The sequence below is a fragment of the Dreissena polymorpha genome, chromosome 14 (genome assembly GCF_020536995.1).
Source record: "Dreissena polymorpha isolate Duluth1 chromosome 14, UMN_Dpol_1.0, whole genome shotgun sequence".
Lineage (NCBI taxonomy): Eukaryota > Metazoa > Mollusca > Bivalvia > Myida > Dreissenidae > Dreissena > Dreissena polymorpha.
In genome coordinates, this window is record NC_068368.1 from 64,633,202 (window position 1) to 64,648,674 (window position 15,473).

The 15,473-nt window shown below is 34.9% G+C and overlaps 2 protein-coding genes across 6 annotated transcripts in view; one reads left to right on the forward strand and one right to left on the reverse strand.

Moving 5' to 3' along the window:
- Positions 1–3,602, reverse strand: part of LOC127857573 (uncharacterized) — a 105,985-nt gene extending 102,383 nt beyond the window's left edge. The window contains exons 1-3 of the transcript XR_008038498.1: positions 3,342–3,602; positions 1,138–1,244; positions 176–543 (exon numbers count right to left, since the gene is read on the reverse strand). The gene's annotated coding sequence lies outside the window, so the exon portion shown is untranslated. The remainder of the gene's footprint in view (positions 1–175; positions 544–1,137; positions 1,245–3,341) is intronic.
- The window catches only part of LOC127857571 (uncharacterized), a 154,132-nt gene that overhangs the window by 124,645 nt on the left and 14,014 nt on the right, over positions 1–15,473 (forward strand). The gene's annotated exons all lie outside the window — the stretch shown is intronic.

A 15,473-nucleotide genomic window follows, 5' to 3' on the forward strand; every position in this document is an offset into this window, starting at 1 on the left:
ATATGAGCAGTTAAAACCATGCAAATAACCCTCCGTCTATGTTAATCTGGTCGCAAAAGTATATGCATGAAATCTTAAAGAGAAGGGTGCAAAACAATTAAAATGATTGTTAATCAGGACACAGGTTACTCTTAAATTATAATCCATATCCGAAAAATTGCAAAACAAACCTTACCTATTAGGCAGACGGAAGGCATGATTCTTTTGCATCCAGAAGGGGCGCAGTAGGTACCTTTCCATTATCGGCTGCTTGGTTTGCCTCGTTATGGAATGGGATAAAAACCCGCGTTTGGTCTGTCTCTTCGACGGAGAATTTTAATGGTTTCTTGCTGAGCCTTTCTCGAATTTTCTTAATGGAGCGTTTTATCTTGTCTTTAAAACAGCAAGCCATCACGATGGCAATAACCATCAAAAACGCTGTGACGCTTATTGTTATGATGATGTAAGGCGCTGGTCCATGGGATTCCAATGGTGACGTTGATATGGTACTGGTCTCGCTGAGAAGTGTAGAAACGTTAAGATCTGCTTCAGGTTGTATATAACCTGCAATATATAAAAACGTGTCCTTTGAATTGCAATATACGTTGACTTTAGTCTTGATTAATTTTTGATACTAACGTGGGAAAAAAATAGATATACGAATTTAGACGAAATGTAATCATAAAAAATACATTATTCCCAGCTATATATTGTTTATTTAACATATTGTTTTATATCTTTTTTTAGGAAATGTTTCTTTCTTTTTTGCTTTAGTGTCTTACTTCAAAACACTGAACAATTCACTACTCTCTAACAAACATACGATTACAAGAAACAAATACTACGCTCTATTTCGTGCTTGTAAAATCAAAAGAACAAGACTGTGAGACTTAAAAAGGAAAAGCTTATATATCATTTTGGAGCTTAATTCAGACATTGTCCTTAAAAGCAACAAGTTCAAATATTGACGAATTGAAAAATTTCACACATTTTCGTAAAAGATTTTACAAATATATTACATAGTATTTTGGTAAAAGATTTTACAAATATATTTAATAGTATAATATTGTAATAAAAACAATTGCATTTCATTCGTTTCTCGCACAATAAAAACTCCATTTTCCACAGTTGGATTAACACTAGTTATTTTTATTTTACCTTTGCAATACTGGGCACATGCTTTGGGGAACTCAGTGCACAGTTTCGAGCAATTATGTGCCCCAATCATTGGGTCGATATATGTCATCTTATTTGCCATTTTACGACTGTAATAAACAAAGACAAAATAAACAAGCGATCAAAATACATTAGTATACATCATTAATACGTTTCTTTAGTTTTCATTTACCTTTAATGACTATATAAAGGATATTATTTCACAAGTTATCATACGGCCTTCGGGGCGATTATTCACTCTGCGGGCCGATAATCACTTCTGGCCCTCAAGCAACGAGTTATTAACCTCTAGGTAAAACACTGAACAATATCAATAATTTTCACAGTTATTTTTCATAGTTTGAAAAAGTGAATAAGCGTTTTTTATCATTGATATTTCCCTATTTTCCGCAGAAAAGCATAAAATAAACGCAGTACGTACATATACTTAAAATCCTTCAAATGACAGGTATAAAAACAAAATGAAAATAGGGGATGGTTTAAATTAATTTATAAATGAAATATTGTGTTTTTTCACGCTGGTTTCCCATCTTAAACTTTCATTATTCAATATTTATAAGAACATTTAACGTAATATATCTTATAGTTTATTTACTTGGAGCACTCCCTACTTTTACCTTGAAACTGTTCGACAACAAGCATGGTTTTACTTTGCTATTTATATCGGCGCGCCGTATAAGTTTACTTGTACCGAGCTAAACGACGCGCCGCTGTCAGATATTAAGGCCGCATATTTGAAAACAAACCGTGACTACTTTTGTGGTATAAACACGTTATTGTGAGCAGTGCGTTTGTTATTTTTCGATTTTACTCACGGATCTGTATACAAACAACTAACATGTTTTTCGTTCAACAATACTTGTAAAAACAGGGGAAAATGCGTCCCGAATCTAATCGAAGCACTGTCGAATAAAAATTCCTTACAAAAGTATACTTATTGTAATTAAATCATGGTTTCATCGTCGCAAAGTTTCGCATTATCGCTTTTTAATCGGTCACCTAACAATGCCTTGTTCTTCTGATTCATGACTATAAATCAACTCGGACTGATGACCCCAAATATTTGGGCCTCTCTCTGTGAACAGAGGGTTTACTGCATGTTTGCACAGGCTTATCAAGGACCACACTTCCGCTTTTATGATATTTTTCGTGTCAAGAAAGTCTCTTCTTAGCACAAATCAAGTTAAGGTGGAGAGAGTCGTCCCTGATCAGCCTGTGCGAACTGAACAGGCTAATCTGGGAAGACACTTTACGCACGTGCATTAAACCCCCTTTTCACTGAGCACGGCTCATTTGTATAATTAATAGTGAACAACGGAATGGAAAACTATTTATTTATAGTATGAAAAGGACCTTGGTATCCAAAAGGGCTTCAAGGGGGTAGTTTAAGGGGATACTCTCTTGAAAATAATATGGCATACAAAACTAATTTTTTAACAAATTAAAACAGGTCTGCACTTACTTATTAGTGTTTCTTTATGATAACAATCGATGTGTTTGTTAAACAATCTCTATTTTCCATTTTATTAATAGCTCCTTAGTAATTAGTTTAATACCCGTTTGTAGTTGTATGTTTCATAACCATGTTTAACTGTCTAGCATCTATTGTCAAGCATCTCTTAAGTTGTGTTTTTTTTTTGTCTTCAATGCATATTGCGTAATAAAGCTGGTTTCTCTAGTCTAACATTAATTATTTCATCGGAAAAAAATTCAGCATTGCAAAATGCCATTTAAAGAAAAGTATTATTTCCGAACAGTAACTTCATTATAGACGATATGAAATACTTAAAACTATATTCTTTCGCGTAATCAGTATGTCGCATTTATTGCTGTAACACATCGTCAGTCAAGTATTGCAATAAATTGGGTCATGCTCTGTGAAAAGGGGGTTAAATGCATGTGCGTAAAGTGCCGTCTCATATTAGCCTGTGCAGTCCGCACAGGCTAATCAGGGACGACACTTTCCGCATTAACTGGATTTTTGCTATCAAGAGACTTTCTTGAAACGAAAAATATCATAAAGCGGACAGTGTCGTCCCTGATTAGTCTGTGCGGACTGCACAGGCTATTATGAGACGGCACTTTACGCACATGCATTTATCCCCGTTTCACAGAGCACAGCTCAATTAATGAATAAGCGTTGGACAAAGGTTGCTAACAAATCTACAATTCACCATAATACTTACAAAAGACGTGTATATAAGTATCTTCCAAACGTAATACTTTCACTATATAATCGTTGTTTCCAATTAAACACACAGACACCTCTCAAGACATGTTAAGTTATTATTTTATTTGTTAAGCCTGTATTTACCGTCAAACATTCCATTCGAGTCCTAACTTTGAATTGCGGAAGCTCGTCGAGCAATCACGTGGCAACACTCCTTGTTTTCTGTCACATTCGACAACATGTTTACATACCCGGTGATAAGAAAATTAAGGAGTGTTGCTTTCTTGATGAATGAATATGGAAATAATTATAAGGGATTCCCAAATATGAGTTAAACAGTTATATGTTACTTAGTTTTCCAAACTGTAAACTGAATATTGGCCTTATTTAAATCTGAAGGACGTTGGTCAGTATGAAATCTGGCCCCGCCCCAAGGGAATCACTTGTTTTACATAGACCTATATAGGAAAACTCTTTAAAATTATTCGTGTATGAAACCGAAAAAGCCACGGGCTTTCACATTTGGTATGAATTATCATCGATAGGCCTTTTAAAAATGTAGATCAAATATCACCCTTGGCTCAAAACTGGCACTTTCCCTAAGGTTTAAGTTTTACAAAGAGAAGTTGTTTTTTTAATCTTCTCATTTTAAGACACATTGATATGGATATAAAATGTTATTTGCTTAATGTCAGCACCATATACCGTCTTTTTCATTGATTAAAGCAATACTTTTACCATTGTATCGAAATAAAAACATAATGAAGAATACGTAAAATGTGTCGTGAAAGTTATCAGCCTCGCTCATACGAACCTCGCACTGGGAAAACCGGGCTTAATGCATGTGTGTAAAGTGTCGTCCCAAAATTAGCATTGAAGTCTACACAAGCTCATCAGAGACGACACTTTTCTTTTGTTGTATTTTTCGTTTAAAGGAAGCCTGTTCTTTGTGAACATTCCATTTAGGCGGAAGTTTTTTCAGGCTAATCTGACATATAATAGTCACTTTGCTTATATTACGATAAAGTCGTATTTCATGAAACAGGCTTTTTTTAAAAAAACCTTTGTGAATTCATGTATTTAGAGTTTTCATATATGTGTTTATATTGCACATGCGTGTAAAGGTGAATATATAAACGCTTTAATTTGGATATCAATATATGTATAGATAGGTCATGGAATAACCGGCCTCGTACTATATTTGGAATAGTTTCTGGGATTTTCTAATAAACACTAATAAATCAATAATTATAAATTTCCCCGTTTGCTTCAAATTGATAATATACAAAGTTAGCGATACATGCTTAATGGGAACGCTGCGATAAATTATATTTAACGAGTAAAAACAAAGCAAAACAGGGTACATTAAAACTATTTTCAATTACGAGTTTATATCTTAACTTGGCTATATCTTAACTTAACTAAACTTGGCTAGATTAGCCGTATTATAAATTTATTAAATAAATACCTGTAACATTATAGCAGCACAATTAATATACCAAAGAAACCAGTGAACAGAACAGGAATCGGTTGGTGTTTGTATATATGCACATGTATGTAATTACAGATGAAATCATATGACGTATCACACATTTCGCACATAATGTATGTGGAATTTTACTTATATGCATCGGGCATGTATACTGCCTCACAATCGGTCAAAGTAAATGCATTATAATATCCATCTGGTCTTTATACCGATATAAATTGATTTATCACACACGTTGTTGACTTAAAGAAACACTTTCAAATATACAATTTATGTTTTATATACAACTACCAAATAATACACAATTTAATAAAGATAGACATAACATACATCGCAAATACATGTAAATCAATAAATATCATCGTTTGTTCCTTATTATATTGTCGTTTTTTTAAATAAAAACATAACACAATTACCAACACAATATTTAGGAATGTCTTAAGTACCTAAATACCACCCGTGTAATTCTTCCCGATAACTTTTGCAATTGCATGAAAGGGACGACCTTCTACACATATTTTGTTCATAATCAAAAACTGTTTGCAAAATGACACAGCTATACACAGAAATCGGGTTTGGCGACGTGGATATGTTTCTTATACATATTAAGAGACATGTGTTTGATACTTGTATGTTTTAATCTTGCTAAAGTTTGTAAGTTGCTTAATTCGTCAGTCTGTAACTACGTCACCGTCGATGCTCAACAGCATTTGCGTTGTTCATTTATGTCATCGACCTTCCATCCATATCATGTGTTTGTATCAACTTCGCTCTACTTCTAATTTCCCGTTGCATAAGCTTTTTAATAAGATCACTATGTCCAAGAAACATGTCCAATGACATGAATTGAATACATGTAGTTTGATATCGGCAACCTTTTGCAATATATAACACTTGGTAGTACAATTCCGGATTTCACTAGCTTTTGAGAAGCCAAAATGTCCTGTTGGTGCAATCAATATTACTACATGTTAGTTCCATTTAAATTTAATGTAAGAAATGTCATTCTGTGTTACTATATGTGTCTATGTCTCATGTACTAGTGTTTATGTCCCTTGTCTTGTATGCGTCCATTTGCTTCTCTTGTAACATTCAGTCCCTTGTCCTGTGTGCGTCCAGCCATGTACTGTGATGTCATAAATGTTTTGTCCAGTAGGAATTAGAGAAACCACATACACAGGATTTGTATTGGTAAATAATAAAACCCCACTGAAATTGATTGCAAATTGCTGACGATGCTTTCTTTTGCTCTTTAGCTGTTGCAAGACAAACTTGTATTTGTTAAAAGCAACTTTGCTTATATTTTACCAATCTTGTGAGTTTGAAGTTATTTGTATTTGCATATATTTATTTGTCTGCATTGCAAATGAATTTTATTATTTTGGAATATTGTATTTGTGTTTGTAAGGTCGTGGCGTGTGGTAATTCTGCTATTTTGTATATATATATATATATTATTCCCGATATACTATCGGGCGCATAAACATCTGAACCTTGGAAGGGCGTTTGTTATAACCAACCCCTACACCACTACATATGGCGTGCGGATCACTGGCGGAGCATTGTCGGTTAAGGCACCCCCCGGGAGCTCACAGAGGTTGAGAATCCCTTGCCGACGCTATGGACTGTTTCGCATAGCGTCTCCGAGTGGATAAGTGATTTTTGTCTCTGTTGAAAGTTCTTCAACGAACCTATTAATTTGAAAGTGTATTGTAATGTTTTTCCTTTCACTTTCTCCGTGAGAAGACCAGAATATTTATCAACTGTGATTGAAGTTCTTCGACGAACTTGCTAACTTGAAAATTGTATTATTCGCTTTATTTACTTCGCGAGAAGACCCGCACATTTGCAACATTTGGTGTGTTTACATCAAATTTTTAATTTGTAGTTTGTAATTTGTATTCGATTGTATTGTAATTGTATTAATTGTATTGTATTTGTATTGTTTTTTGTCTTTGGGATCGCTCCTATGACGAATTCACAAGGAAACTTGTTAGTAGCATTATACTGACGAAAAACAACAACAGAAAGAACAACAGATGACGGTTGAATAAACGACAAAAACAACAGAAAAACAACCAGCGTCGATGTGAATCTTTGTATTGTATTGATTGTATTGTATTTGTATTGTTTTTTCTTTGGGATCGCTTCTATGACAAATTCACAAGGTAACTTGTTGGCAGCATTATACTGACGAAAAACAACAACAAAACCTACAGAGTAGATGACATAATGGGGGATGTTGATCCGACCGACACATTCGAGATTAGGGACAAATCCAAAATCTCCTACAAAGAGTACTACCAAAAGAAGTGACCATCACTGATGATACGCAGCCTTTTCTGGTCTCAAAACCCAAACACAAAGACATTCGTAGAGGACAGAAGGAAAACAGGTACTTTGTACCTGAGCTATGCACACTCACAGGCTTGTCAGAGGAAGCCAGAGCTGACTTCACAATAATGAAGGACGTGCCAGTTTACATTAAGTAAATGGCTTATTCGAAGTATGTTTTGAGGAATTGACTAATATTTTTCATTGTAAAGAATTTATTTTTTTGAATAAGGTATCACAGTAAGTTGTCATGACGATATTTAACAATAACTTAAGTAATATTTATAAATGTTTGCCATGATTTTGAACAACTGATGCTTGTATCACAATAACGCAAATGAAAGATCGAGATTTCAAGACTACGTCTTTGAAGATCGACATCGCGAAACAACGACTTCCACAACACATGGCTCTTTATTGCAAGAAGACAAATCAGCGCCTGATAGCTAATACCTTGTTAGAATTTTGACCAAATGAAGACCTTTATGGCTCAAGAGAAACGATGACAAATTTCCAACAACAACAACAGAAACAACAATTCGATGACGGTTGAATAAGAACAAAAACAACAAAAACAACAACGACATAACCAGCGTCGATGTGAATCTTGGTATTGTATTGATTGTATTGTATTTGTATTGTTTTATTTCTTTGGGAGCGCTTCTATGACGAATTCACAAGGAAATTTGCTAGCAGCATTATACTGACTTAATACAACAACAAAACCTACAGAGTAGATGACATAATGTGGGATGTTTATCCGACCGACACATTCAAGATGAGGGACAAATCTAAAAAATCTCCTACAAAGAGTTCTACTAAAAGAACTATAGAGTGATCATCACTGATGATAAGCAGCCTCTTCTGGTCTCTAAACCCAAACCCAGGGAAATTCGTAGAGGACATAAGGAAATAATGTACTTTGTACCTGAGCTGTGTACACTCATAAGCTTGTCGGAGGAAGCCAGAGCTAACATCACAATAATGAAGGACGTGGCAGTTCACACTGGAGTGGCCCCCGCTAACAGGGAGAGCACTCTCACTGGCTTCATTAATCAGATCAACACCTATCCTCAAGTAAGGCAGGAGATGGGAGACAAGGGCCTGAAGTTCTCCAACTCCCTGGTGATGCTAAATGCTCGAGTCATGCCACAGTAGAATATGTTAGAGCAGAATGGGAAGCTGTAATACAAACAAGAGAATGCTGATTGGAGCATAGACATGCGAGGCAAGCGGCTCATTACTGCAGCCAACCTGCAGAACTGGATAGTTATCTTCTTCCGCCGCAACAATGAGCAGGCGTAAGAGTTTGTGCAGACCCTGTCACGTGTGGCACCACCAATGGGCATGATGATCTCAATCCCAACACAGGTTGAGTTAAAAGATGACCGCAATGACTCTTACCTGATAACAGTTCACACTCGAGTGGCCCCCGCTAACACGGAGAGCACTCTCACTGGCTTCATTTATCAGATCAACACCGGTTCGGCGAATGGCAATTTGTTCAGACTGCAGAGTATTTTGTTTAATGGATCCAGTTTGTTTCAAATTTTGGAAATTCGAGTTTGGTGTTTTGCAACCTCTTATGGCTGCATGTTACCTACCGAGTCAAGTTTTACTTATAAATTTGTTTTTAAGTGTACATAACAGTATTTGTACAATTTCAAGCTTTGTGAATTCTATTTTTGTATTAAGTGAAAAGTAGAGCCATGCTTATTACCATGGTTATATTAACATTTTTCGACAAGATACAGAATAAAGAATCCATTTATATTCTGAAATCATTAAATTGTCATTTTTGTCTGTGCAACAATTTTATTTGTAAGCCTTGATCTAGCATGTTTAAAGATAAATTTCTACTTTATTTGGGAAATATCTTTTAAAAAGGTGTTAACAACTCCAAATAAATCCATATATTATTATAGATGTCTCTTAAATTGTTAATATTGTACAAAAATTGTATCATTCTTCAATGAAAGTGGTGCAAGTTTATTTTTTGTTCAGTGATTTTGAACAGACACCAAAACTATTTGCATTTGTCTATTTCATTAAAATAATATCTTATATGGGAATTTTTCATTTGAATTGTATGAAAACCATATAAGTATTGTATAAAATTTGTGTTTGTTTGTGCATCAGATAATTTGTTTAAAGTTTTTATGTATTTTTATCATTTTCAAATTTTGTTAATTACTCCCCTTTAATTATTTTTATGTTTTTCATAATAGTAAATTGTATTTGTGTGTTTCATTTATGTGTTAATTGTTATTCGAGGTTCGATATTTTTTTGTTTAGTTAGGCCTGCCCTATTTATCTTTCACTAAGTTCGTGCCTTCTTTTAAATTGTAATTGTTGAAATGGTTGTAATTACAATATATGTCCTCTTCTGTGAATAAGTTATTTAAAAGTTTAAATGTATGGAGACATTTTGAAGAGAGGAGGGACTGTGTAAGATAGGTCACTCTGTGTTACTATATTTGTCTATGTCTCATGAACTAGTGTTTATGTCCCTTGTCTTGTATGTGTCCATTTGCTTCTCTTGTAACATTCAGTCCCTTGTCCTGTGTGCGTCTAGCCATGTACTGTGATGTCATAAATGTTTTGTCCAGTGAGAATTAGAGAAACCACATATACAAGATTTGTATTGGTCAATAATAAAAAAACCTGAAATTGGTTGCAAATTGCTGACCATGCTTTCTTTTGCTCTTTAGCTTTCGCACGACAAACTTGTATTTGTTAACAGCAACATATATTATATTCTACCAACCTGGTGAGTGTGAAGTTATTTGTAATTACTTATATTTATTTGTCTGCATTGCAAATGAATTTAATTATTTTGGAATATTGTATTTGTGTTTGTTAAGTATGGCGTATTGTAATTCTGTTATTTTTGTTGTACTTGTAGTTTTCTATTTCATATTATATATATTTTATATATATAATTATAATTTACGATATACTTTTGAATATATAATTTGAATGGAACTATAATTTGATAATATTGATAGTGGTATTAAAAAGACTTAAATGGCTCAGCCTGGATTCTACACCCAGATTGATTTTTGTTTTCAAATCTAGCGCATTCTGGCATAAATCTATTGTTTGGCAAGTACCATCTGGTGAAGTGCGCCCGTGCGAGACGTCCCTGCATGTCTGAGATGGGCGGATGTAGCTACTTCACTTAGTTGGTTCGTTTCTCCCCATGTCACACGTATCCTGCTGCGTCGACATGGTTGAGCCGGTCGTGATACCTCGGCTATCTCGGGAATCCTCCGTCAGATAAATTTATGCAATTAATGTTCTACTGATCCAGAGTGATGGGCGATCGTTGTTGAAGCCTGTACAGAGACAATACACATGTTCACTCAATTTCCCTATATTAAAAGGGGCATAATGACGGTAATTCCCCGAAATATGAGCAGTTAAAACCATGCAAATAACCCTCCGTCTATGTTAATCTGGTCGCAATAGTATATTCATGAAATCTTAAAGAAAAGGATGCAAAACAATTACACTGATTGTTTATCAGGACACAGGTTACTTTTAAATTATAATCCATATCCGACAAATTGCAAAACAAACCTTACCTATTAGGCAGACGGAAGGCATGATTCTTTTGCATCGAGAAAGGGCGCAGTAGGTACCTTTCCAGTATCGCCTGCTTGGTTTGCCTCTGTATTGAATGGGATAAAAACCGTGTTTAATCTGTCTCTTCGACGGAGAGTTATAATGGTTTCTTGCTGAGCCTTTCTCGAATTTTCTTAATGAAGCATTTTATCTTGTCTTTAAAACAGCAAGCCATTACGATGGCAATAACCATCAAAACCGCTGTTACGCTTATTGTTATGATGATGTAAGGCGCTGGTCCATGGGATTCCAACGGTGACGTTGATATGGTACTGGTCTCGCTGAGAAGTGTAGAAACGTTGAGATCTGCTTCAGGTTGTATATAACCTGCAATATATAAAAACGTGTACTAAGAATTGTAATATACGTTGACTTTAATCTTGATTAATTTTGATACTAAAGTGGGACACAAATAGATGATACTGAATTAGACGAAATTTAATCATAAAAACTACATGATGTCCCGTATTCAACAAACAATTCTTAGACTTAAGTCTAAGAATAAAGAAAATTCTTTAAATTAGAATATTCAAGAATTTCTTTAATTTTGAGTCAAACTCTGCAGTAAACAACTCTATCTATATTATTCTTCATAAAGAACATTTTGTTAATGACATAATCACCAGTGGAGGCCTGTATATATTCAAACACTGAACACATTTTTCTTGGTTCTAAGTCTATTCTGTATTCTTAAGTCTAAGAATGGGTTGGTGAATACGGGCCCGGCTATATATTGTTTATTTAGCATATTTTTAATATCACTTCTGTTAGGGCATGTTTCTTTTTTTTCCTTGAGTGTCTTTCTTAAAAGCACTGAACAATTCACTACTCTCTATTAAACATACGATTACAAGAAACAAATACTACGCTCTGTTTCGTGTTTGTTAAATCAACAGAACAAGACTGAGACTCATAAAGGGAAAGCTTATATAATCATTTTGGAGCTTAATTCAGACATTGTCCTTAAAAGCAACACGTTCACATATTGACGAATTGAACAATTTCAGACATTTTGGTAATAGATTTTACAAATATATTAAATAGTATTTTGGTAAAAGATTTTACAAATATATTAAGTAGTATAATATTGTAATAAAACACTATTGCATTTCATTCGTTTCTCGCACAATAAAAACTCCATTTTCCACAGTTCGATTAACACTAGTTATTTTAATTTTACCTTTGCAATACTGGACACGTGCTTTGAGGAACTCAGTGCAATTTCGAGCAATTCTGTGCCCCAATCATTGGGTCGATATATGTCGTCTGATTTGCCATTTTACGACTGTAATAAACTAAGACAAACTAAACAAGCGATCATAATATATTATTATACATCATTAATACATTTCTTTAGTTTTTATTTACCTTTAATGACTATATATATAGAGGATATTATTTCACAAGTTATCATACGGCCTTCGGGGCGATTATTCACTCTGCGGGCCGATAATCACTTCTGGCCCTCAAGCAACGAGTTATTAACCTCTAAGTAAAACACTGAACAATATCAATAATTTTCACAGTTACTTTTCATAGTTTGAAAAAGTGAATAAGCGTTTTAAATCATTGATATTTCCCTATTTTCCGCAGAAAAGCATAAAATAAACGCAGTACGTACATATACTTAAAATCATTCAAATGACTGATATAAAAACAAAATGAAAATAGGGGATGGTCTAAGTTAATTTATTAATAAAATATTGTGTTTTTTTCACGCTGGTTTCCCATCTTAAACTTTCATTATTCAATATTTATAAGAACATTTAACGAAATATATCTTATAGTTTATTTACTTGGAGCACTCCCTTCTTTGACCTTGAAACTGTTCGACAACAAGCATGGGTTTACTTTGCTATTTAAATCGGCGCGCCGTATACAGTTTACTTGTACCGAGCTAAACGACGCGCCGCTGTCAGATATTAAATCATGTATGCCTAGTGGACTCTCCCATCCTTCTAAATTGGATCAATTTATTTCCAAAATTAGGGATGTCTAGTATATTTATTTCTATATTTAGAATATTTCTCACAGTGATACCTTTAGCAAACAGTGCAGAACCTGATGAGACGCCGCATCATGCGGCGTCTCATCTGGGTCTTCGCTGTTTGCCAAGTCCTTTTTTTTCTAGACGCATACATTGGTTAAGGCTGCATATTTGAACTCAAACCATGACTCGCTACTTGTGGTATTAACACGTCATTGTGAGCAGTGGGTTTGTTATTTTTCGATTTTACTCAAAGATTTTTATACAAACAAATAACAATTTTTGCGTTTTACAATCCTTGTTAAAACAGGCGAAAAGGCGTTCCGAATCTAAGCGCAGCACTGTCAAATGAAATCCTTACTTAACAGCACATTATACACATTGTAACTAAATCATGGTTTATTCTTCGCTAAATGTCGCATTATCACTTTTTAATCGGCCACCTAACAATGCCTTGTTCTTCTGATTCAGGACTATAAATCAAGTCGGATTAGTGACCCCAAATATTTGAACCTCGCTCTGTGAAAAGGAGGTTTAATGCGAAAAGTGTCGTCCTAGATTAGCCTGTGCAGTCAGGGACCACACTTTCCGCTTTAATGATATCGTTCGTGTCAAGAAAATTTCTTCTTCGAAAACATCAAGTTTGGTTGGAAAGTGTCGTCCCTGATTGCCTGTGCGGACTGAACAGGCTTATCTGGGAAGACACTTTACACACATGCATTAAACCCCCTTTTCACAGAGCACGGCTAATTTGTATAATTAATAGTGAACAACGGAATGGAAAACTATTTATTTATAGTATGAAAAGGACCTTGGTATCCAAAAGGGCTTCAAGGGGGGTAGTTAAAGGGGATACTCTCTTGAAAATAATAATAAGAAAATAATATGGCATACAAACGAAGTTTTGTAACAGACTTACTTACTTACTTACTAATAAGTGTTTCTTTTTGATAACAATCGATTTGTTTGTTAAAGCAATCTCTTATGTCCCTTTTATTAATAGCTCATTATTTATTAGTTTAATACCCGTTTGTGGTTGTATGTTTAGCTGACTAGTATCAAGCATCTCTTAAGTTGTGTTTTTTGTCGTTAATGTATTTTGCGTAATAAAGCTGGTTTCTCTAATCTAATATTATTCATTTCATCTGGAAAAAAAATCAGCATTGCAAAATGCCATTTAAACAAAAGTATTATTTCAGAATAGAAATTTCATTATAGACGATATGAAATGCTTAAAGCTATATTCTTTCGCGTAAGCGTATGTCGCATTTATTGCTGTAACACATCATCAGCCAAGTTTTGCAATAATTTGGACATGCTCTGTGAAACAGAGGTTTAATGCATGTGCGAAAAGTGTCGTCCCAGATTAGCCTGTGCAGTCCGCACAGGCTAATCAGGGACGACACTTTCCGCTTAAACTTGATTTTCAGTAAGAAGGGACCTCCTTCAAACTAAAAATACCATAAAAGCGGAAAGTGTCGTCCCTGATTAGCCTGTGCGGACTGCATAGGCTAATCTGGGACGACACTTTACGCACATGAATTAAGCCCAGTTTTCTCAGAACAAGACACAAATATTCTAGATTTTATGCAATTGTTTGTTTACCCTACGACAAATACATTATATACGTAGATGATAATGAATTATATACTTTAGATTGTACACACGGTAAAAATGATTATGCAAGTGATCGTTATGTCATGTAAAATACGTAATACAAAATATCCGTTCGCGCTAAAAATGCAGACAGGTAGTGTGTATATGATATCATTATTATAAAAAAGGGGACGTAGTGGTATGATACACAAAAATGCAGGTTACTCGTCGATTCTAAACCTAATCTGATCTTTTGCAAAGGGAGACGACTGTTACGTGTTACCTACCGATCATAAAGCTGGAAGGCTTGATTCTTCTCTATCATCGAGCGGAGACGCCGTATGTTCCTGAAAAAGAGCGCAGGTGTTGCATGCTTGGTTTGCTTCGTCTTGGAGTGGGATGAAAACAACTGTTTGATTCGTCTCTTGTATGGGGAACTTCACGTGCTTCTCACCAAGCTTTTTTCGAATTTACTCAATGGAGCTTTTTATTTTGTCTTTAAAGCAGCATACTATCACGTGGGCTATAACCAGAAGAAAAAACACAACACTCACGTATAATATTAACAAATTAAGTATATACAAATATGATATTATTTACCTGTTCTCCCACTATTAATGTATTAACTACTAATTATTCCACGCATGTATAAGTGTTTAAATGCTGCTCGAGCAGCATTTTTTTCTGCTGCAGCAGAAGTTAAAGTTTCGACCCCTTTGGTGCGCCATACTAATCTTGCTGGCAGTAACGATCGACCATGTCGACGCAGCAGGATTGTGTGGCGTGGGGAGAACAGAGCGAACCAAGTCAAGATGCTACATCCGCCTCTCAGCCTCTCTGACATAATGAAATTTTTCGTCTGGTTGCAGTTGACTAGATGATACATGCCAAGCCAGATACTTATACCAGAATGCGCTTGATTGTGAACAAAATAATAATCTAGGGAAAGAAAGCGGGCTGAGCCATTCAAACCTTTCCAAAATCGCATTCATTTCATATTATTATTGGAATGGAACTGTTATTTGTAATATGGGACCAGCTTAAGCGGTATCAAAGGAACATTGTTTGGTTCTCGATAGCAGTGGAGATCTGGAATTACCAAGTTTGGGTTTACA